Source organism: Callithrix jacchus, chromosome 11, assembly GCF_049354715.1.
Source record: "Callithrix jacchus isolate 240 chromosome 11, calJac240_pri, whole genome shotgun sequence".
NCBI lineage: Eukaryota > Metazoa > Chordata > Mammalia > Primates > Cebidae > Callithrix > Callithrix jacchus.
In genome coordinates, this window is record NC_133512.1 from 83,612,582 (window position 1) to 83,638,322 (window position 25,741).

Below are 25,741 nucleotides of genomic sequence, written 5' to 3' on the forward strand. Positions count from 1 at the left end.
TGTTCTTTGTAGGGACATGGATGAATATGGACACCATCATTCTCAGCAAAGAAGATCTGAGACACAAGAACAGAAAATCAAACACCGCATGTTCTCACTCATAGGCGGGTGTTGAACAAGAGAACATACGGACACAGGGAGGGGAGCATCACACACTGGGGTCTGTTGCGGGGTGGGGAACTAGGGGAGGAACCGCAGGGTGTGGGGAGGGATAACATGGGGAGAAATACCAGATATAGGTGATGGGCGATGGAGGCAGAAAACCCCATTGCCATGTATGTACCTATGCAACAGTCCTGCATGATCTGCACATGTATCCCAGAACCTAAAGTACAATAAAAAAGAAATAAAATTCACTAGATCTCATTAGCTCTAAAATTCTCTTCTGTGGCTTTAGAAAAATGTGAGCTGTAATCATTGTTAAAGAAACAAATTTTCTTCCTGACCCTTTTAGAAATACTTTTTTTTTTAAGGGGGAAAATATACCAACAAGAGATGTTTGAAACCCTATGGTTTACCTCCTGTGTGTTTCATGTGAGGAAACAGAATTGGGCCACGTAATCATCAGAGGAGCCAGGGCTGGAACTGGGTCTGCAGTACTCTCTACCACCCTGCTCTGGTAGTTACCTTGGTTTGTGAAAGCAGATGAAATTGAGAATGCTGCTTGGCTTACCTTTATTGTGTGTACAACAGAAAATTTCATTAGAACAAATGGATAGTTAAATGAATTCTGATATTCCTGGAGGGAAAGAATGAAATAAAGCTTTATTGAATTTGGACTTGGTTTATTTTCTCTACACCATCTTCAGCATGAAAGTGATTTGTTTGATGATGAACTCACATTGTAAAAGCCAACATTATACACAGACATGGCAGTTAGAAAACATAGTGTGTATCTTAATATAACAGAATTACAACTAGTAACCATCTGCACCATTTTATGTGAATACAAAAATTGTTTTTTCTTATATTTTCTTTACAAATTAAGTCTTTTGTAAAATACCCAATCCCAAGCTACTCCTGTTCAGAATCTTGCAATGTATTATAAACATTTTAGATAGATAGAAAAAGCAAGGTGCAAAAATTTAATTTGTGCTATGTAATAGATTTGGCTAATTGACAAGGTGTCTATTTTAAATATTAAAGGAGTTCTTTAGCATTTCCCCAGAAAATCTATTTTTGAAGTTATCTATTTTAACAATCTAATAAAGTTGGCCCTTTTTACACTATTTAATTTGAGCTTTATAGATTAGCTGCTAGAAAAAGAAGCTAGGGAATACATATTGTTTTAGCCAAGGAAATAGTCTCCAAAGGGAGGTCCTAGATTTTATCTTCTAACTCAAAGAAGGAAATATTTCTAATATAAAATAGAATCTCCAACATAAAAATTTGCAAATAATATTGGAGTTGAATAAATTTCATTTGGCTCTTTGTTGCAAACATATGTCATAGGATCATTTTAAATATGCAAAAGAGTTCATTAAAATGAATCTGTTACTATAGTCATGCAACCTCTTAGGAAGTTTTTAATGGAAGACAGTGTGTACTATTGAGAGTAAATTAAACTGGTATTAGCATGGGAACTCTGCTAACAGAGTTCCTTGAGCTAACAAATGTGGATCTGCACTTTGATAATCAGATCTGATATTTTTCAGTTTGGATTTAATGCCCCAACTCTTCACACATGCACAGGGAGCAGAGGTTTCAAAAGGTTGTTAGATAATTTCGTTATTGTAGATTATTAAAGTGTATAATTTGATGTACTCCGTAATTACTCTGAAGGCCAGAATTATCTAGATTGTTGTTTATTTTGTTACCTCCCTAGCTTAACTTGCGATTCTACATGGTGTTAATCATGCTGAACTGAAGGCTACTATTCTCCAGATATATATTGTGTGATACAGGCAAGCCTTGGGTTAATTGAAATCCATGTACTATTTAAGTAATATTCTCTCTTACTAACTTTCAAAAATGAATTCACCTTATTAAGTAAAATGCATACTAATTTCTTCTTTGATTTATTCAACAAATATGTTATTTGATAAACTCTGAGTATTTGCCAGATATATGCCACAATTCTAGATGGTGGGGTATAGCAATGAACAAAGTAGTCATAAGTCTCTATCAAAAAGAAGCTTTTTGGGGAGGCTAAAGTGGGAGGATTGCTTGAGGCCACAAATTTGAGACCTGCCTGGGCAGTGCAATGAGACTTCATCTCTCCCAAAGGAAAAAGGAAAAAAAATTGCTGGGCATGGTGGTTTGTGCCTATAGTTCTCAGGAGGCTGAAGTGGTGGGAGGATCACATGGCCTGGAGTTTAAGGTTGCAGTGAGCTATGATTGAGCCACCGCATTTCAGCCTGGGTGACAAAGCAAGACCTTGTCTATTAAAAAAAATAAGAAAAATTAAAAATGGAAGAAATTTTTGTTTTAGTGGAAGAAGATAGATGTGAACAAATGAGTATATATTAGGTAGTAAAAAGTGCTGTGGAAAAATAAAACAGGTTAAAGGGAGATGGAGGACAGAGGGGTGGAGGGTGTTTTATATGGGGTGATCAGGGAAGATTTCTGCTAAAAAGACAGTATAAGCTGTAAGCAGAGACTCTACATGAAATGAGGCAGACCTAAGCAGAAGTCTCAGGATAGTGGTTATTCAGCAAAGAGGGCAAAGGCCTGAGTATGTGGTATTATTTCTGTAGAAGAGATTGAGGAAGAAGAAAGAATAGGTAACCATAGCAGCCACAGAACTGATGGCAGGTGGTGCTGGGATTTGAACCTTGGTTTGCACAGAAATGTAGGAAGTATAAAGATTTAGCTATATCTGGAGAAAAAGCATTATATGCAAAGACAAAGCACTTTAGAGAACAAGTACTTGGTGTGTTAGAGGAACAGCAAAGAAGTCGATGATGCTGAAACCTAGGAACCTAGGGAGAGTGTGGTAGGGGAATGAAGCCCAGGAGGTGGTACGTGTAGAGTGGGGAGGGACACCAATCCTGTAGGCTTTGTATTTATTCTAAGTGAGGGTTTGGAGCAGAAGAGTGATACAATTTACATTTTCCAAAGACACTTGTGCTACTGTGTGGAGAATATACTGTAGAGATGGCAAGAGTGCAAACAGGGAAATCATTTAGTATGTTATCACAATATCCTAAGTCAGAGAGAGATTTTTGTGGCTTCTAAGGTGGTAGTAGAGGAAGGGGTGAGCAATAGTTAAATTCTATATATATTTTGAATGAAGAGCCACTAAGATGTGCTGACATGTGACAGCAGATAATATTATATTGAGGTTCTAGTAGAAAAATCATAATTATATAGTCAAAGCAAGCACATTTGAATTAATTCACTGAGAATAATGCCCCATTCAAAATATGCACTTTTAAAAAAACTTGAATGCTTTTTAACTTGAATGCTTCTAACATCTTCCTGCTAGTACCATTTTCAGTTTGACCTAAAAAATGCTGCCTAGAAATTACTCACTGAGCCTTCATTTATATTAAGAAGGCGTAGTCAACATTCTAGATTCCTGCATGATATATTTGTGGAACAATGTATATAAATTTTTATTGCAACAAATTATGTTGTGTGTGGTTATTTTTAGAGAATGAAGTCATCTGAAGCCATGTTATTCATAAGACAGATTCTGGTCTTTTGGTGACATTTTTACTAGTTCAAATATTTATATTAGAATACATTAAAGACATAGTGTATTATTATCAGAGATAGTACAGGTGACCCTATCAACTTAAGAAAGATGAAAATAACAACTGGAAAAATATGTAAATGCAAATTCCTATCTAATGTATCTGGAAGAAAAATCACCTTGAATTATTAATTTTAGGTATTATCTCACTTTGCCATTTGTTTCTTATGTTTCATTTATCTTAATTAGAGTAACTGAATGGTGTTAGCTGGAGTTTAAAAAAGTCTCTTTTTCTGAGTAGGTAAAGCATTTTTTACCAGTTATAGAAATACACACATTAGCATTTGCTATAGTCTGGCTCTGTGTCTCCACCCAAATCTCATTTTGAATTGTCATCTGAATTGTAATTCCCATGTGTTGTGGGAGGGACCTCGTAGGAGGTTATTAGATCAGGGACGTTTTTCCCCCATGCTATTCTCATGATAGCATCAGAGTTCTCATGAGATCGGATGGTTTTATAATGGGCTTTTTTCCCCCTTTGCTCTTCGCTTTTCTTGTCCGCTGCCATGTGAAGAAGGACATGTTTGCTTCCCCTTCCACCATGTTTGTGAGTGTCCTGAGGCCTCCCCAACTCTGCAGAACTGTGAGTCAATTAAACCTCTTTCCTTTGTAAGTTACTCATTCTAAAGTATTTCTTCATAGCAATGTGAGAATGGACTAATACAGTATTGTGTTAAGTGACATGAATTATATGCACTTATTTTGAATCCTGTATATTATGGAGTTAAAACTGCAAAGATTTTAAAAAATAGTTACCATATTATAACATTAGGTATGATTTTACATGTAAACAGCTACTTATTTGGTATAACATGATGCAGATACAAATGGAATCCTAACACAATAATCCATGTTGAAACCATGTTACAGAAGGTGGAGAACTGTTCTGAATACATCTTGAAAACATTACCTTTATGATCTCATGTGTGTTCCATGTTGCACCAATGCCTTTGTTTCTGGTGTTTGTCACTTATGACTGCTATAACAAAGTGCCATAAACTGGGTGGGTTAAACAATTCTGGAGCCTCGGAAGTCATAGATTAAGGAGCCAGCATGGTCAGGTTCTATAAAGGGAGGAGGTGGGGAGGGTGGGGAGGGATAACATGGGGAGAAATGCCAGATATAGGTGATGGGGGATGGAGGCAGCAAACCACATTGTCATGTATGTACCTATGCAACAATCCTGCATGATCTGCACATGTACCCCAGAACCTAAAGTACAATTAAAAAAAATGCTTTGGGAAATACTAAGTTAGTAGAGTTAAACTAATTGCAGTAAGAATTTTCAGGTTTTTGATACAAATGTGCCCCACTCTTCTTTAATGTGGGAGGGGATATAGTAAGGTACCCGAAACTTACACAACTAATACCCTTATTTTAGGAATTAGCTCAGAAGATTGATGTTCTGAGGCACATGAAATAGGCAAATTTTGCTCTAGGATATGAAATCTCATGCTATTTCTTTCATTACCATTCAGTGGTTACTAAGCACTGTGATTTTATTATACTGTATGCTGGTACACTTTTTGTTATTCTTTAGAAATACTTCTCTGGTTATTTAATATATGATTTGAGACAACTGGGAAAACAATTAATTGTGATGCTTCATAGCAGAAACAAGATAAAATTTAGGAGGATTCAATCAGTTGAATGTAGTGAAAAAAGTTAAACCAAAAATTACTACTACCATCACCTTCACCACCACCAAAAGCAAACATTTCTGTAAGATTTACTGATTGGGCTATGTAAACTTTCTAAGCTTAAAGGCAATTGAACGAGAATAAATTAATAAATACAAGTTGGATAGATGATAGTTCACTAATAAATGAAACTTTATAAATGATAAAAAGGATATAATAAAAATCCCAAGACAAACATTAACATAAGAAAATAATTACAGATGGAGAGGATTCAAGATGGCGGTTTAGGAGCAACTCAGGATTGCAGCTCCCAGTGAAAGTGCAGAGGCTGCACCAGGTGATGAACAGGCAAGCAGAGCCTGGAGTGGACCTCAGCAGTCCTACAGCAGAGGAGCCAGACTGTTAGAAGGAAAAATAAGAAACAGAAATAACTTCATCATCAACTGGACATCCGCTCAGAGACCCAATCTGAAAATCAGCAACTACACAGATGACAGGTGGATAAATCCACAAAGATGGGAAGAAACCAGTGCAAAAAGGAGGAAAACACCCGAAACCAGAACACCTCTCCTCCTACAAGGAATCACAACTCCTCACCAGCAAGGGAACAAAGCTGGATGGAGAATGAGTATGATGAAATGACAGAATCAGACTTCAGAAGGTGGGTAATGAGAAACTTCTGTGAGTTAAAAGAACATGTTCTAACCCAATGCAAATAAACTGAGAACCTTGAAAAAAGATTTGACGAAATGCTAACAAGAATGGACAACTTAGAGAGGAATATGAGTGAATTGATGGAGCTGAAAAACACAAGAACTTTGTGAAGCATGCACAAATTTCAACAGCTGAATTGACCAAGCAGAAGAAAGGATATCAGAGGTCGAGGATCAACTCAATGAAATAAAATGAGAAGGCAAGATTAGAGAAAAAAATGTAAAAAGGAATGAACAAAGTCTCCAAGAAATATGGGACTATGTGAAAAGACCTAATCTACCTTTGATGGGTGTACCTGAATGTGACGAAGAGAATGAATCCAAGCTGGAAAATACTCTTCGGGATATTATCCAGGAAAACTTCCCCAACCTAGCAAGACAGGCCAATGTTTAAGTCCAGGAAATACAGAGGACACCACAAAGATATTCCTCAAGAAGAGCAACCCAAAGGCACATAATCATCAGATTCACCAGGGTTGAAATGAAGGAGAAGATGCTAAGGGGAGCCAGAGAGAAAGGTCAGGTTACCTACAAAGGGAAGCCCATCGTACTCACAGCAGATTTCTCAGCAGAAACGCTACAAGCCAGAAGACAGTGGGGTCGACATTCAACATCCTTAAAGAAAAGAACTTTCAACCCAGAATTTCATATCCAGCCAAACTGAGCTTCATAAGTGAAGTAAAAATAAAATCCTTTGCAAACAAGCAAGTACTCAGAGATTTTGTCACCACCAGGCCTGCTTTACAAGAGCTCCTGAGAGAGGCACTACACATAGAAAGGAACAACCAGTACCAGCCACTCCAAAAACATACCAAATGGTAAAGAGCATAAACAAAATGAAGAATTTGTATCAACTAATGGGCAAAACAGCCAGCTAGCATCAAAATGGTAGTATCAAATTCACACATAACAATATTAACCCTAAATGTAATTGGGCTAAATGCACCAATCAAAAGACACAGACTGGCAAATCAGATAAAAAGCCAAAACCCATCAGTGTGCTGTATCCAGGAAACCCATCTCACAGGCAAGGATTCACAAAGTCTCAAAATAAAGGGATGGAGGAAGATTTACCAAGCAAATGGAGAACAATAAAAAGCAGTAGTTGCAATTCTCATCTCTGATAAAATAGACTTTAAACAACAAAGTCAAAAGAGACAAAAAAGGACATTGCATAATGGTAAATGGATCGATAAAACAAGAAGAGCTAATGATCCTAAATATATACGCACCGAATGCAGGAGCACACAGATATATAAGGCAAATTCTTAATGACTTACAAAGAGACTTAGACTCCCACACAATAATAGTGGGAGACTTTAACACTCCACTTTCAATATTAGACAGATCAACCAGACAGAAAATTAACAAGGATATCCAGGACTTGAATTCAGACCTGGAACAAGCAAACCTAATAGACATTTACAGAACTCTCCATCCAAAATCCACAGAATATACATTCTTCTCAGCACCACATCACACCTACTCTAAAACTGACCACGTAATTGGAAGTAAATCACTCTTCAGCAAACTCAAAAGAATGGAAATCATAAGAGACCGTCTCTCAGACCACAGTGCAATCAAGTTAGAACTCAGAATTCAGAAACTAACTCAGAACCGCACAGCTTCATGGAAACTGAATAACTGGCTCTTGAATATTGACTGGATAAACAATGATATGAAGGCAGAAATAAAGATGTTCTTTGAAACCAAAGAGAATGAAGACACAACATACCAGAATCTCTGGGACACATTTAAATCAGTCTCTAGAGGAAAACATATAGCAATAAGTGCCCACATGAGAAGCAAGGAGAGATTCAAAATTGACACCCTATCATCAAAATTGAAATAGCCAGAGAAGCAAGAACAAAAAAACTCAAAACCTAGCAGAAGACAAGAAATAACTAAGATCAGAGCAGAACTGAAGGAGATAGAGACACAAAAAAACCTTTCAAAAAATCAATAAATCCAAGAGCTGGTTTTTCAAAAAGATCAACAAAATAGACCATTGGCCAGATTAATGAAACAGAAAAGAGAGAATAACCAAATAGATGCAATAAAAAATGATAAAGGGGATATCATCAGATATTCCAGAAAGTCAAACTATCATCAGAGATTATTACAAACAACTCTATGCACATAAACTAGCAAACCTGGAAGAAATGGATAAATTCCTGGACACTTGCCTCCTCCCAAGCTTAAACCAGGAAGAAGCTGAAAACCTGAACAGACCAATAAGATCTGAAGTTGAGGCAGCAATTAAGAGCCTACCACACACAAAAAGCCCAGGTCCAGATGGGTTCACAGCTGAATTCTACCAGACACACAAAGAAGAGCTGGTACCATTCCTTCTGAAACTATTCCAAATAATCCAAAAAGAGGGAATCCTTCCCAAATCATTTTATGAGACCAACATCATCCTGATACCAAAAACCGGCAGAGACTCAACAAGAAAAGAAAACTTCAGGACAATATTCAAGATGAATATAGATGCAAAAATCTTCGATAAAATACTGGCAAGCTGACTGCAACAGCAGATAAAAAAGCTTATCCACCATGATCAAGTAGGCTTCATCCCGGGGATCCAGGGCTGGTTCACCGTGTGCAAGTCTATAAACGTAATTCACCGTATAAACAGAACCAAAGACAAAAACCACATGATTATCCCAATTGATGCAGAGAAGGCCTTTGACAAAATTCAAGAGTCCTTTACGCTAAAAACCCTCAATAACCTAGGTATTGATGGAACGTATCTCAAAATAATAAAAGTTACTTATGACAAACCAACAGCCAATATCATATTGAATGGGCAAAAACTGGAAGCATTCCCTTTGAAATCTGGCACTAGACAAGGATGCCCTCTCTCACCAATCATACTCAATATAGTACTGGAAGTTCCAGCCAGAGCAATCAGGCAAGAAAAAGAAATAAAGAGTATTCAAATAGGAAAGGAGAAAGCCAAATTGTCTCTATTTGCAGATGACATGATTATATATCTAGAGGATCCCATCATCTCAGCCCAAAATCTCCTGAAACTGATAAACAATTTCAGCAAAGTCTCAGGATACAAAATCAATGAGCAAAAATCACAAGCATTCCTATACACCAATAACAGACTTAAAGAGAGCCAAATCAAGAATGAACTACCATTCACAATTGGTACAAAGAGAATAAAATACCTAGGAATACAACTAACAAGAATTGTAAAGAACCTCTTCAAGGAGAACTACAAACCACTGCTCAACGAAATAAGAGAGGACACAACAGATGGAGAAACATTCCATGTTTATGGTTAGGAAGAATCAATATTGTGAAAATGGCCATACTGCCCAAAGTAATTTATAGATTCAATGCTATCCCCATCAAACTACCAATGACCTTCTTCACAGACTGGAAAAAAATCACCTTAAACTTCATGTGGAACCAAAAGACAGCCCACATAGCCAAGTCAATTCTAAGCAAAAAGAACACAGCAGGAGGCATCACACTACCGGACTTCAAACTATACTACAAGGCTACAGTAATCAAAACAGCATGGCACTGCTACCAAAACAGAGATATAGACCAATGGAAAAGAACAGAGGCCTCAGAGGCAACACAGCATATCTACAATCATCTAATCTTTGACAATCCTGACAAAAACAAGCAATGGGTAAAGGATTCCTTGTTTAATAAATGGTGTTGGGAAAACTGGCTAGCTATATGCAGAAAGCAGAAACTGGACTCCTTCCTGACACCTTACACTACAATTAATTCCAGATGGATTAAAGACTTAAACGTAAGACCTAACACCAGAAAAACCCTAGAGGAAAATCTAGGCAAAACCATTCAGAACATAGAAGTAGGCAAGGATTCATGACCAAAACACCAGAAGCATTGGCAACAAAAGACAAAATAGACAAATGGGACCTAATGAAACTCCAAAGCTTCTGCATGGCAAAAGAAACAGTCATTAGAGTGAATCAGCAACCAATAGAATGGGAAAAAATTTTTGCAGTTTACCCATCTGACAAAGGGCTGATATCCAGAATTTACAAAGAACTCAAACAGATTTACAAGAACAAAACAAACAAGCCCATTCAAAAGTAGGCAAAGGATATGAACAGTCACTTTACAAAAGAACACATACATGACGCCAACAAACATATGAAAAAATGCTCATCATCACTGGTCATTAGAGAGATGCAAATCAAAACCACATTGAGATACCATCTCACGCCAGTTAGAATGGTGATCATTAAAAAAATCTGGAGACAACAGATGCTGGAGAGGATGTGGAGAAATAGGAACACTTTTACACTGTTGGTGGGAGTGTAAATTAGTTCAACCATTGTGGAAGACAGTGTGGCAATTCCTCAAGGACCTAGAAATAGAAATTCCATTTGACCCAGCAATCCCATTACTGGGTATATATCTAGAGGATTATAAATTGTTCTACTATAAGGACACATGCACACGAATGTTCGTTGCAGCACTGTTTACAATGGCAAAGACCTGGAACCAACCCAAATGCTCATCGATGATAGACTAGACAGGAAAAATGTGGCACATATTCACCATGGAAATTATGCAGCCATCTAAAACAATGAGTTTTTGTCCTTTGTAGGGACATGGATGAACCTGGAGACCATCATTCTCAGTAAACTGACACAAGAACAGAAAATGAAATACCGCATGTTCTCACTCATAGATGGGTGTTGAACAATGAGAACACATGGACACAGGGAGGGGAGCACTACACACTGGGGTCTGTTGGGGGGAATAGGGGAGGGACAATGGGGGTGGGGTTTGGGAGAGATAGCATGGGGAGAAATGCCAGATATAGGTGATGGGGAGGAAGGCAGCAAATCACACTGCCACGTGTGTACCCATGCAACTATCTTGCATGTTGTTCACATGTACCCCAAAACCTAAAATGCATTAAAAAAATAAAATAAAGAGAATAATTACAACAAATAAAACAAAATATTAATATTTTAAACAAAAGGTATTTCTATGGCCATATAAATCTATAAGAAATACACAAAGACAGTAATACATAAGGGACAAAAAATAAGAAATGACCATTTCCCACAAAGATAATTCCCATGCATGAATTTTTTTCAATATTACTGTACGTTTTGCCATTAAATATTGTAATAACTTTGGATATAAATATAGGCTGAGTAAATTTTCATTGTTTTCAAGAGGTTAATATTTTTAGCATGTAAAATTTTTTTTTTTTTTTTTTTTTTTTAAATCAACCTCCACCAGCCACCCAGCAAATCACTGTAATAGTAAAACGGGCAAAATCAAGAATAAATAACTTATTTACAAAAACACCAAATTGCCAATCGGCAAGACACTCTTATTGACCTTTCCTGTGATGGGAATGAAATAATTAATGATACCAAAAGATATCAAAGTGAGGGTAACCAGACCTGCTCATACAGTGCTGGGGATATTAGTGTGGGGACATTGTGAGGTGTGGCCCATGTTCTCATTCAGTGGGGCACTTGTTGAGCTAGCTGCTAGAACTGTCTTACCTGCAGGGATTCAGGGATTGCCTCAGTGGAAGAAATGGGGATATATAAATCCCTAGTCATTTCAGCCCAATTCAGGACAATTCTGAAGAATTGTCAGAGTTTCAGAGCTCCCCATGGAGTCAGCTGAGAGTTACTGTTGAGCTTTTGTTGTTGGCTTCTTGCTTCTGCTTAATCCTTCCTTCCACAGAAGTTGATTCTAAAAGCTCTCTTTAGTAAACATCTAGTACATTAACTTCCATTTAAGAATTTGCTGTCTAAGGATGCAAACCTGCTGCAGTTGTACATTTCTACGACTTTCTTTTTTTGTTTTGTTTTGAGTGAAAACTGATTATGGCATCAAAGTATTTAAACATGGCTTGCTGTTTGATTCAAAAATGAGTTTCTACAAAGTTGTTAGGAAAGAAAGCAAAGATGTATCTCCTAGAATGTTCATTTTAGCACAGTTGGTGATACAGAAACTGTATAGATAAACTATGTGGCCAGATGTTGGATATTGGCAAGGTTGTTTCAACTGTACAGAGTATTCATGAGGACATGAAAAATGATAGTTTGGAAGAACACTTAATAAAGTAGAAAATATTTATGATATGTAAAAATAACAGGTTTCCAGGAAGTGCATTCATCCTAATCTCTTTTTCAGAGTATGTATGGGTGCATACAAAAAAGAAAATATAATCAAATGTTATTGTTTTTCTTTGAGAAATAGGGTTTTTTATCATTTTAATTTTTGTGGTCTCTGAATCTTCCAATTTTTTAGCAATAATTACCAATGTTTTATAAATCTAGGGGAAAAGCCTGTATATTTTATTTTTAAAAACTCTCTCTTAAACTCATGAGTACTCATATGGAAATTGCTTTGATACTGATTTATTTTGTTTTATGTAGGGCACTCCAGAAACATACTTTTGTTTGGCAGCCTGTTAGTAATAACTTTCAGGGGAATGCCCTGCTCCCTTATTATATGTACCCATGAATGTGAGTTTCTCTTTTGTAATACACAGTGCATCTATATTCCAGTCTGAGGCCTACTAGATTCTCTGAGCTGACCAGAGACAGGGGTGGAGGAGTAAACAGGGGAACTGAAAGGTAGTTTCTTAGACTTCCCCTGTCCCATCTTCAGTCAGAGCAGCTATACTTTTATGTTTTACATGTCTAGTTTCTCAGTAATCTGGAAGAGTTTTCTCTGGCTTAAAGCAGTTTGAATGACAGTTTTCTATGGTCTATCAGTTCTGTCCCTTGCAGTGACTTGGATGACTCCAGAGTAAATATTTGGATGGTATTAATTTAGCTACCCTGAGAAATACTTTCAATGAATTATGCTTTAATATCCAATTTATAACAGGGTGAAATAAAAAATAGTTAATGAAAAACATTTTTACATTTTTTCCGAATCACTTTGAAAGAGCTCATTATGTTATTATCTAATCTCCCAATTGTATAAGAAGGCATGTAGAAAATTTCTCATGGAACTTAGGATGAGAAAAAAAAGATGATTTTCTTCCCCTAATGCAATTGACATAAGATTTTTAATCAAGAAGGGCTAAACAACCTTTAAGTTTTCATTTTTGCATTGTCTGTGAGGACACTCAGAATCAAATTCAGTGTTCAATTTTTAGTAATTATCTTATTTTTAAACCACTGTCCTGCAAATATCTTTCCATTTTATGGTTGTGATCTCTATTTTCATATTTAATTACCTGTTTACTTATGATCTCCTTTTATTGTAAGCTGCCCTAAATCTTTTGACAATTAAATGGAGTATACATTACAAATGATATTTTAAGCTGTCATAGAGAATCCTACAAATGCCTTGTCAAATATGACTCATCTATAATTTCAGCTAACTTGTTCATTATTTGAAGGCAAATGTTGTTATAGATCTTTGGTTACTACTGTTTTATTTTACTTATTAGATCGTTCTGTTTCCCTACTCCTCACTCCCACTGTCATCACCATAGATTGGTATGGCTTAAATTACAAAGCTCCTGTATGCCCCCATTACATTTAGACTGCTTACTCTAGAGCAGATATGTCCCTTAAACGTTTGCTTTTCTCCTCAGGGATAAACCAGGGAAAAGTGGTTTTCATCTTGCATAGGAAGGTTTATAACAGAACTGTGATGCAGAAACATGTTTTCCTAAGTTTCCAAATTTCATTGGATAGAAAACAAAGGGATGTGTATGTGTGTATGTGTGTGTGTGTGTATATGTGTACACATGTATGTACATACTAAATTTCCCTTTTCAGGGGAAATTAATTTTTGCAATTCACTATTGTATGCAATCTCAAGTGTAGAATGGTTCCATAAGAAATGGATGATTCATTTCAATCACAGTGAAAGGCATTTTACAAGTCCAAAACCTATCCAGACAAGAATTGTAAGAACCTGTTAAGTGATTATTTAAGTGAACCTGTTAATTGATGTTCCAAAATAGTGGAGTAAAAGCTTGTTTTTCATGGCTTTAACTGTTGGTGAATACCATCTTTGTGTTTTCTCTGGAATTAGTGGGCAGCCTATCTGTTTTTGTATAGTTAGGTGCTAAAATCTGGGAAAAGTGATTTATTCTTCCACTTTGGTCCTCTAATGGAGGATTGCAACATTCTGGAGTTGTGTGAAAAGCATGAAATTGGCTGCTTGAGTGGGATCCTTGGATCCTACTGATGGAGTGATTATTGTGCCAAAGTGTTCTTTTTGAAGCCCTGATATTGACTCCAATATTTCCTGTGGAAATTGAAGGCCTGCAGATGGTGGGAGATTTAAGAAAAAGTAGATGTATACAGAATATTATAAAACAGATATAAATTATATTCCCTTTTCTTATTAGAACTAGTCAAGCAACTTAGAGTAAATATGGTTTTCTATTTAGTCCTGCTGCCTTAAAGTCTTGTTTATTCATGTTTTTCCACAAATATTTGTGGAATACCTATTTGCACAGGGCATACAGTGGTGAACAAAAAAGACATTTTCCCTTCACCCACGTTGGTGAACTTTAGAATCTAATGCAGAGAAGCAGGAATTAAACAATTTTTACAAATACATATGTGAGTAAAATCTGTGATATTTTGAAAGTTCCAGGAGCACTACATATATTGTGGACAAAGGCGGTAGTGGAAAGTTAGCTCAAACATAAAGGTGAGTATGTGAGACGTGAGAGGCAGAGTATGCTAGGTTCATTGTGCTCGGGCTTAATAACCTGTTTTACTAAATGCATGTAAGGGGCACCTTTCAAATAACTGTGAAGACAACAAAATTAGAGGTCATTAAAAAAATGAAAATGAAAAAAATATTTTCATATCACCCTCTATTGTAATTGTAGCAATAGTTTCAAAGGTCATGACATTTTAGGTCTAATATTTACTTTGACCATTTTGTTATCATTATTATTATTTATTATATTTTATGTTCTGGGATACATGTGCAGAGCGTGCAGGTTTGTTACATGGGTATACTCATGCCATGGTGGTTTGCTGCACCCATCAACCCAGCGTCTACATTAAGTATTTCTCCTAATGCTATCCCTTCCCTACTCCCCCACCCCATGACAGGCCCTGGTGCATGACGTTCCCCTCTCTGTGTCCATGTGCTCTCATTATTCAACTTCCACTTATGAGAAAGAACATGTGGTGTTTGGTTTTCTGTTCCTATGTTAGTTTGCTGAGAATGCTGGTTTCCAGCTTCATCCAATTCCCTGCAAAGGACATGAGCTCATCCTTTTTTATGGCTGCACAGTATTCCATAGTGTATATGTGCCACATTTTCTTTTCAAGTCTATCATTGATGGGCATTTGTGTTGGTTCCAAATCTTTGCTGTTGTGAACAGTGCTGCAATAAACATACATATTCATATGTCTTTATAGTAGAATGATTTATAATCCTTTGGTTATATAACAAGTAATGAGGTTGCTGGGTCAAATGGAATTTCTGGTTCTAGATCCTTGAGGAATAATCACGCTGTCTTCCACAATGGTTGAACTAATTTACACTCCCACCAACAATGTAAAAGTGTTCCTATTTGGGAGGGGACTCAAGATGGCGCTGTGAGAACAACCCAGGATTGGAGCCCGCGTTGAATTCGCAAACGGTGAGTCAGTGCTGCATTTCCAGACTGATCTTTGTTGCCCACAGAACGGGGAAACTCCCAAGTATAAAAAGACACGGGACGCCAGGCAGTAGGTCTGCCTGGCGAAGCCGGCAGCCGGGGCGGCGGCGGCTGGCCCTACCCAGCAATCCCCACAGGGCGCGCTGGTCCGGGTGCCTTGTTGAACCGGCAACCTGAGACTTGAGAGGGCTGGACTTGAGACTGAACGAGACTTGCACAGTAGCCCAGCCCAGGGGATTGCAGGGACAGATCGTTTGGGATACCCAGTGGGACGAACAAAACCGCGATTTCAAACTATCCCGGGCAGACTGTCCCAGACGCTCTGTGGGGGAGGGGCGTCCACCACTACAGAGGCAACCTGCCCCAACTGATATACACGCCCACTGCTGAGGCAGCCAGCCGTTGCCGAGGCAACCCGCCCCAACTGAGATACACGCCCACTGCTGACGCAGCCAGCCGTTGCCGAGGCAACCCGTCCCTACTGAGATACACGCCCACTGCTGACGCAGCCTACCATTGCTGAGGCAACACGCTACAATGAAGAGACTCTGCCGCAGGGCGTGGCGGAGACCACAGCAGAGCCGGCAAGAAAAGAGCGAATCACACAACAGCAGGGCGGAGCCTCGGCAGCCAAACAGTGGCTAGTCTGCCTTTGAGCTGGGCAGGACACCTGATCGGACATCCAAAAATAAAGCCCAAACCCCTCAACACAGAGCATTTGAGAAAAAAAAAGGGTTGTTTAATGAGCTGTGTTGCAGCAGAATCAAACATAGCAGCCTAACAGCCCTGAATGAACAACAGAGTGCATAGCTCAGCAATTAAACCCCTATAAAGTACAAACTGTCTCCTCAAGCAGCTCCCTGACCCCTCTATATCCAAAAGACTGACATTAGGCAGGCATCATCCTGGGACAAAGAGAGCAGAAAAAGAAACTGGTAGCATCCCTCGCTGTGCCATGGCTACTAGAGGTGCACCCCAGACAAGCAGGGTCTGGAGCGGACCTCAACAGTCGTACAGTGAAGGGGCTAGATTGGTAGAAGGAAAACCAAGCAACAGAAATACTTCATCATCAACATTCTGGGTGTCCACTCAGAGACCCAAACGAAAAGTCAGCAACTACGCAGACGACCAGCGGACAAATCCACAAAGATGGGAAGAAACCAGCGCAAAAAGGAGGAAAACACCCGAAACCAGAACACATCGCCTCCTAGAAAGGACCAAAACTCCTCACCAGCAAGGGAACAAAGCTGGACGGAGAATGACTGTGATGAAATGACGGAATTAGACTTCAGAAGATGGATAATGAGCAACTTTGGTGAGCTAAAAGATTATGTATTAAATCAATGCAAAGAAACTAAGAACCTTGAAAAAAGATTTGAAAAAAGATTCGAGGAAATGATAACAAGAATGGATACCTTAGAGAGGAATATGAATGAATTAAAGGAGCTGAAAAACACAATACGAGAACTTCGCGAAGCAAACGCAAGTTTCAATAGCCGAATTGACCAAGCAGAAGAAAGAATATCTGAAGTCGAAGAGCAACTCAATGAAATAAAACGAGAAACCAAGATCAGAGAAAAAAGCGCAAAAAGGAATGAACAAAGTCTCCAAGAAATGTGGGACTATGTGAAAAGACCTAACCTACGTTTGATAGGTGTACCAGAAGGGGACGAAAAGAATGAATCCCAGCTGGAAAATACTCTTCAGGACATCATCCAGGAAAATTTCCCCCACCTAGCAAGACAAGCCAACACTCAATTGCAGGAAATACAGAGAACACCACAAAGATATTCCGCAAGAAGAGCAACCCCAAGGCACATAATCGTCAGATTCAACAGGGTTGAAATAAAGGAGCGAATACTAAGGGCAGCCAGAGAGAAAGGTCGGGTCACCCACAAAGGGAAGCCCATCAGACTCACAGCAGATCTCTCAGCAGAAACACTACAAGCCAGAAGAGAGTGGGGGCCAATATTCCACATTCTTAAAGAAAAGAACTTTCAACCCAGAATTTCATATCCAGCCAAACAGACCTTCAGAAGTGAAGGAAGAATAAAATCCTTTGCGAACAAGCAAGTACTCAGAGATTTTTTCACCACCAGGCCTGCTTTACAAGAGCTCCTAAAAGAGGCACTACACATAGAAAGGATCAATCAGTACCAGCCATTCCAAAATCACACTGAATGCTAAAGAGCTTCAACATAATGAAGAATCTACAACAACTAACAGGCAAAACAGCCACTTAGCATCAAAATGGCAGTATCAAATTCACACATAACAATATTAACCCTAAATGTAAATGGACTAAATGCACCAATCAAAAGACACAGACTGGCAAATTGGATAAAAATCCAAAACCCATCAGTGTGCTGTATCCAGGAAACCCATCTCACATGCAAGGATACACAAAGGCTCAAAATAAAGGGATGGAGGAAGATTTACCAAGCTAATGGAAAGCAAAAAAAAGCAGGAGTTGCAATTCTCATCTCTGATAAAATAGACTTTAAAGCAACAAAGATCAAAAGAGACAAAGAAGGCCATTACATAATGGTAAAAGGATCGATACAACAAGAAGAGCTAACGATCCTAAACATATATGGACCCAACACAGGAGCACCCAGATACATAAGGCAAGTTCTTAATGACTTACAGAAGGACTTAGACTCCCACACAATAATAGTGGGAGACTTTAACACTCCACTGTCAATACTAGACAGATCAACCAGACAGAAAATCAACAAGGATACGCAGGGCTTGAACTCAGACCTGGAGCAAGCAAACCTGGTGGACATTTACAGAACTCTCCACCCCAAATCCACAGAATACACATTCTTCTCAGCACCACATCACACCTACTCTAAAATTGACCACATAATTGGAAGTAAAGCACTGCTCAACAAATGCAAAACAACTGAAATCATAACAAACAGCCTCTCAGACCATAGTGCAATCAAGTTAGAACTCAGAATTCAGAAACCAACCCAGAACCGCACAGCTTCATGGAAACTGAACAACTGGCTCTTGAATGTTGACTGGGTAAAAAACGAAATGAAGGCAGAAATAAAGAAGTTCTTCGAAACCAATGAGAATGAAGACACAACGTGCCAGAACCTCTGGGACACATTTAAAGCAGTCTCTAGAGGAAAGTATATAGCAATAAGTGCCCATATGAGGAGAATGGAGAGATCCAAAATTGACACCCTATCGTCAAAATTGAAAGAGCTAGAGGAGCAAGATCAAAAAAACTCAAAACCCAGCAGAAGAAAAGAAATTACTAAGATCAGAGCTGAGCTGAAGGAGATTGAGACACGAAAAACCCTTCAAAAAATCAATAAATCCAGGAGCTGGTTTTTTGAAAAGATCAACAAAATAGACAGACCACTAGCCAGATTGATTAAAAATAAAAGAGAGAACAACCAAATAGATGCAATAAAAAATGATAAAGGGGAAATCACCACAGATTCCACAGAAATTCAAACCATCATCAGAGAATATTACAAACAACTCTATGCACATAAACTAGTAAACCTGGAAGAAATGGATAAATTCCTGGACTCCTGTGTCCTCCCAAGCCTAAACCAGGAGGAAGCTGAAACTATGAATAGACCAATAACAAGGTCTGAAGTTGAGGCAGCAATTAAGAGCCTACCACACAAAAAAAGCCCAGGTCCAGACGGGTTCACAGCCGAATTCTACCAGACACACAAGGAGGAGCTGGTACCATTCCTTCTAAAACTATTTCAAACAATCCAAAAAGAGGGAATCCTTCCCAAATCATTTTATGAGACCAACATCATCCTGATACCAAAACCCGGCAGAGACCCAACGAGAAAAGAAAACTTCAGGCCAATATCCATGATGAACATAGATGCAAAAATCTTCAATAAAATATTGGCAAGCCAATTGCAACAGCAAATCAAAAAACTTATTCATCATGATCAAGTAGGATTCATCCCGGGGATGCAAGGCTGGTTCAACATATGCAAGTCTATCAACGTAATTCACCACATAAACAGAACCAAAAACAAAAACCACATGATTATCTCAATTGATGCAGAGAAGGCATTTGACAAAATTCAACAGCCCTTTATGCTAAAAACCCTCAATAAACTCGGTATCGATGGAACGTATCTCAAAGTAATAAAAGCTATTTATGACAAACCAACAGCCAATATCATACTGAATGGGCAAAAACTGGAAGCATTCCCTTTGAAATCCGGTACTAGACAAGGATGCCCTCTCTCACCACTCCTATTCAATGTAGTACTGGAAGTTCTAGCCAGAGCAATCAGGCAAGAAAAAGAAATAAAGGGTATTCAAATAGGAAAGGTGGAAGCCAAATTGTCTCTATTTGCAGACGACATGATAGTATACCTAGAAGACCCCATCGCCTCAGCCCAAAAACTCCTGAAACTGATAAACAACTTCAGCAAAGTCTCAGGATATAAAATCAATGTGCAAAAATCACAAGCATTCGTCTACACCAATAACAGACTTAAAGAGAGCCAAATCAAGAGCGAACTGCCATTCGCAATTGCTACAAAAAGAATAAAATACCTTGGAATACAACTCACAAGGAATGTAAGGGACCTCCTCAAGGAGAACTACAAACCACTGCTCAACGAAATCAGAGAGGACACAAACAGATGGAGAAACATTCCATGTTCATGGTTAGGAAGAATTAATATCGTGAAAATGGCTATACTGCCCAAAGTAATTTACAGAATCAACGCTATCCCCATCAAGCTACCATTGACTTTCTTCACAGAACTGGAAAAAACCACCATGAACTTCATATGGAACCAAAAGAGAGCCTGCATAGCCAAGTCAATTCTAAGCAAAAAGAACACAGCGGGGGGCATCACACTACCGGATTTCAAACTATACTACAAGGCTACAGTAATCAAAACAGCATGGTACTGGTACCAAAACAGAGATATAGACCAATGGAACAAAACAGAGGCACCGGAGGCAACACAACATACATACAACTATACAATCTTTGATAAACCTGACAAAAACAAGCAATGGGGAAAGGATTCCATGTTTAACAAATGGTGTTGGGAAAACTGGCTAGCCATGTGCAGAAAGCAGAAACTGGACCCCTTCCTGACACCTTACACTAAAATTAACTCCAGATGGATTAAAGACTTAAACATAAGACCTGGCACCATAAAAACCCTAGAAGGAAATCTAGGCAAAACTATCCAGGACATAGGAGTAGGCAAGGACTTCATGAACAAAACACCAAGAGCATTGGCAACAAAAGCCAAAATAGACAAATGGGACCTAATGAAACTCCACAGCTTCTGCACGGCAAAAGAAACAGTCACTAGAGTGGATTGGCAACCAACAGAATGGGAAAAAATTTTCGCAGTCTACCCATCTGACAAAGGGCTGATAACCAGAATTTACAAACAACTCAAGCACATTTACAGGAAAAAACAAACAAGCCCATTCAAAAGTGGGCAAAGGATATGAACAGATACTTTACGAAAGAAGACATATATGAGGCCAACAATCATATGAAAAAATGCTCATCGTCACTGGTCATCAGAGAGATGCAAATCAAAACCACATTGAGATACCATCTCACGCCAGTTAGAATGGCGATCATTAAAAAATCTGGAGACAACAGATGCTGGAGAGGATGTGGAGAAAAAGGAACACTTTTACACTGTTGGTGGGAGTGTAAATTAGTTCAACCATTGTGGAAGACAGTGTGGCGATTCCTCAAGGCCTTAGAAATAGAAATTCCATTTGACCCAGCAATCCCATTACTGGGTATATATCCAAAAGACTATAAATCGTTCTACTATAAGGACACATGTACACGAATGTTCATTGCAGCACTGTTTGCAATAGCAAAGACCTGGAATCAACCCAAATGCCCATTGATAATAGACTGGATTGGAAAAATGTGGCACATATACACCATGGAATATTATGCAGCAATCAGAAATGATGAGTTCGTGTCGTTTTTAGGGACATGGATGAATCTGGAAAACATCATCCTCAGCAAACTGACACAAGAACAGAAAATGAAACACCGCATATTCTCACTCATAGGTGGGTGATGAAAAATGAGAACACATGGACACAGAAAGGGGAGTACTAAACACTGGGGTCTATTGGGGGGAAAAGGGAAGGGCCAGTGGGAGAGGGAGGTGGGGAGGGATAGCCTGGGGAGAAATGCCAAATGTGGGTGAAGGGGAGAAGAAAAGCAAAGCACACTGCCATGTGTGTACCTACGCAACTGTCTTGCATGCTGTGCTCATGTACCCCAAAACCTATAATCCAATAAAAAATTAAAAAAAAAAAGTGTTCCTTTTTCTCTATATCCTCTACAGCATCTGTTGCTTCCTGACTTTTTAATGATCACCGTTCTAACAGGTGTGAGATGGTATCTCAGTGTGGTTTTGATTTGCATTTTTTTAATGACCAGTGATAATGAGCTTTTTTTCATATGTTTGATGGCCTCATATATGTCTTCTTTTGAGAAGTGTCTGTTCATATCCTTTGCTCACTTGTTGATGGCATTGTTTGTTTTTTTTTCTTGTAAATTTTTTATTTTCTTTGTAGATTCTGGATATTAGCCCTTTGTCAGATTGGAGAGACTGCAAAAATTTTCTCCCATTCTCTAGGTTGCCTGTTCACTTTGATGATAGTTTCTTTGGCCATGCAGAAGCTCTTTAGTTTTATTAGTTCCCATTTTTCAATTTTGGCTTTTGTTGCCATTGCTTTTGGTATTTTAGTCATGAAGTCTTTGCCCATGCCTATGTCCTGAATGGTATTGTCTAGCTTTTCTTCTAGGGTTTTTATGGTTTTAGGTCTTACATTTAACTCTTTAACACATCTTGAGTTAATTTTTGTAAAAGGTATAAGGAAGGGGTCCAGTTTCAGCTTTCTGCATATGGCTAGCCAGTTTTCCTAACACCATTTATTAAATAGGGAATCCTTTCCACACTGTTTGTTTTTGTCAGGTTTGTCAAAAATGAGATGGTTGTAGATGTGTAGTGTTATTTCTGAAACCTCTATTCTGTTTCATTGGTCTGTATATCTGTTTTGGTATCAGTACCATGCTGTTTTGGTATCAGTACCATGCTGTTTTGGTTACTGTAGCTTTGTATATAGTTTGAAGTCAGGTAGCCTGATGCCTCCATCTTTGTTCTTTTTGCTTAGGATTGTCTTGGCTATTTGAACTGTTTTTTGGTTCCATATGAAATTTAAAGTAGTTTTTGCAAATTCTGTGGAGAAAGTCAATGGTAGTTGAATGTTTAAATTGCTTTGGGCAGTGTGGCCATTTCCACGATATTTATTCTTTCTATCCGTGAGCGTGGAATATTTTTCCATTTGTTTATGTCCTCTCTTATTTCCTTGAGCTGTCATTTGTAGTTCTCCTTGAAGAGGTCCTTCACATCCCTTGTAAGTTGTAATCCTAGATATTTTATTCCCTTTGTAGCAATTGTGAATGGGAGTTTACTCATGATTTGGCTCTCTGTTTGTCTGTTATTGGTGTATAGGAATGCTTGTGATTTTTGCCTGTTGATTTTGTATCCTGGGGCTTGCTGAAGTTGCTTATCATCTTAAGGAGATTTTGGGCTGAGATGATGAGGTTTTCTAAATATACAATCATGTCATCTGCAAACAGAGACAATTTGACTTCCTCACCTTCTATTTGAATACTCTTTATTTTTTTCTCTTGCCTGATTGCCCTGGCCAGAACTTCTAATACTATGTTGAATAGGAGTGGTGAGAGAAGACACCCTTGTCTTGTGTTGGTTTTCAAAGTGAATGCTTCCAGCTTTTGCCAATTCAGTACGATATTGGCTGTGGGTTTGTTATAAATAGCTCTTATTATTTTGAGATATGTTCCATCAATACCTAGTTTATTCAGAGTTTTTAGCATGAGGGGGTGTTGAATTTGATCAAAGGCCTTTTCTGGATCTACTGAGATAATCATGATCATCATGTGGTTTTTGTCTTTGGTTCTGTTTATGTGATGGATTACATTTATTGATATATGTATGTTGAACCAGGCTTGCATCACAGGGATGAAGCTGATTTGATTGTAGTGGATAAGCTTTTTGATGTACTGCTAGTGTTGATTTGCCAATATTTTATTGAGGATTTTTGCATCGATATTCATCAGGGATACTGACCTGATATTTTCTTTTTTTGTTGTGTGTCTGCCAGGTTTTGTTATCAGGATGATGGTAGCCTCATAAAATGAGATAGGGAGGGGTCCATCTTTTTGTATTGTTTGGAGTAGTTTCAGAAGCAATGTTACCAGCTCCTCTTTGTAACTCTAGTAGAAGTTGGCTGTGAGTCCATCTGGTCCTGGGCATTTTTTGGTTGGTAGGCTATTAATTATTGCCTCAATGTCAGAACTTGTTATTGGTCTATTCAGGGATTTGACTTTTTCCTAGTTTAGTCTTTGGAAGGTGTATGTGTCCAGGAATTTATCCATTTCTTTTAGATTTTCTAGTTTATTTGCATAGAGGTGTTTATAGTACTCTCTGATGGTAGTTTATATTTCTGTGGGATCAGAGATGATACTCCTTTTATCATTTTTTATTGTGTCTATTTGATTATTTTCTCTTTTCTTCATTAATCTGGCTAGAGGTCAATCTATTTGGTTGTTTAGTTTCATGTAGTTTTGCAGTTTTGAGTTAGTTTCTTAATCCGGAATTCTACTGTATTGCACTGTGGTCTGAGACACTCTTGATTTCTGTTCTTTTGGATTTCCTGAAAAGTGTTTTATTTTCAATCATGTGATCAATTTTAGAATAAGTGTGATGTGGTGCTCAGAAGAATGTATATTCTGTTGATTTGGGGTGGAGAGTTCTGTAGATATCTATTAGGTCTGCTAGGTCCAGAGCTGAGTTCAAGTCCTGATTATCCTTGATAATTTTCTATCTCATTAATCAGTCTAATATTGACAGTGGGGTGTTAAAGTTTCCCAATATTATTATGTGGGAGTCTATGTCTCTTTGTAGGTCATTAAGAACTTGCTTTATGAATCTGAGTGTTCCTATATTGGGTGTGTATATATTTAGGAGAGTTAGCTCTTCTTATTGCATTGATCCCATTACCATTATGCCCTTCTTTGTCTTTTTTGATCTTTGTTGGTTTAAGGCCTGTTTTATCAGAGACTAGGATTGCAACTCTTGCTTTTTTCCCTTTCCATTAGCTTGGTAAATCTTCCTCCATCCCTTTATTTTGAGCTTATGTGTGTCTCTGCACATGAGATGAGTCTCCTGAATACAACACACCAATGGGTCTTGACTATCCAATTTGCCAGTCTGTGTCTTTTAATTGGGGCATTTAGCCCATTTACATTTAAGGTTAATATTGTTATATATGAATTTAATCCTGTCATTATGATACTAACTTGTTATTTTGCCTGTTAGCTGATGCAGTTTCTCCATACTCTTGATGATCTTTACCATTTTGTATGTTTTTGCAGTGGCTGGTACCAGTTTTCCTTTCTATATTTAGTGCTTCATTCAGTAGCCTTTTGTAACACAGCATGGTGGTGATAAAATCTCTCAGCATTTGCTTGTCTGTAAAGGATTTTATTCATCCTTTGCTTATGAAGCTTAGTTTGGCTGGATATGCAATTCTGAGTTGAAAATTCTTTTCTATAAGAATGATGAATATTGGCCCCACTCTCTTCTGGCTTGTAGGATTTCTGCAGAGAGATCAGCTGTTAGTCTGGTGGGCTTCCCCTTGTGGGTAACCTGATCCTTCTCTCTGACTGACCTTAACATTTTTTCTTCATTTCAGCCTTGGTGAATCTGATGATTATGTCTTGGGGTTGCTCTTCTCGAGGAGTATCTTTGTGGTGTTCTCTGTATTTCCTGTTTGAATGTCGGCCTGCCATGCTAGGTTGGGGAGATTCTCCTGGATAATATCCTGAAGAGTGTCTTCCAACTTGGTTCCATTTTGCCCATCACTTTCAGGCACACCAATCAAATGTAGGTTTGGTCTTTTTACATGGTCTTATATTTCTTGGAGGCTTTTTTCATTTCTTTTCATTCTTTTGCTTGAATCTTGTCTTCATGCT

The 25,741-nt window shown here is 38.2% G+C and overlaps 1 long non-coding RNA gene across 2 annotated transcripts in view; it reads left to right on the forward strand.

Moving 5' to 3' along the window:
* The window catches only part of LOC144578279 (uncharacterized), a 480,728-nt gene that overhangs the window by 124,037 nt on the left and 330,950 nt on the right, over nt 1-25,741 (forward strand). For both annotated transcript variants that reach the window (XR_013523753.1, XR_013523752.1), the window contains exon 3: nt 4,212-4,280. This is a non-coding gene — a long non-coding RNA (uncharacterized LOC144578279). The remainder of the gene's footprint in view (nt 1-4,211; nt 4,281-25,741) is intronic.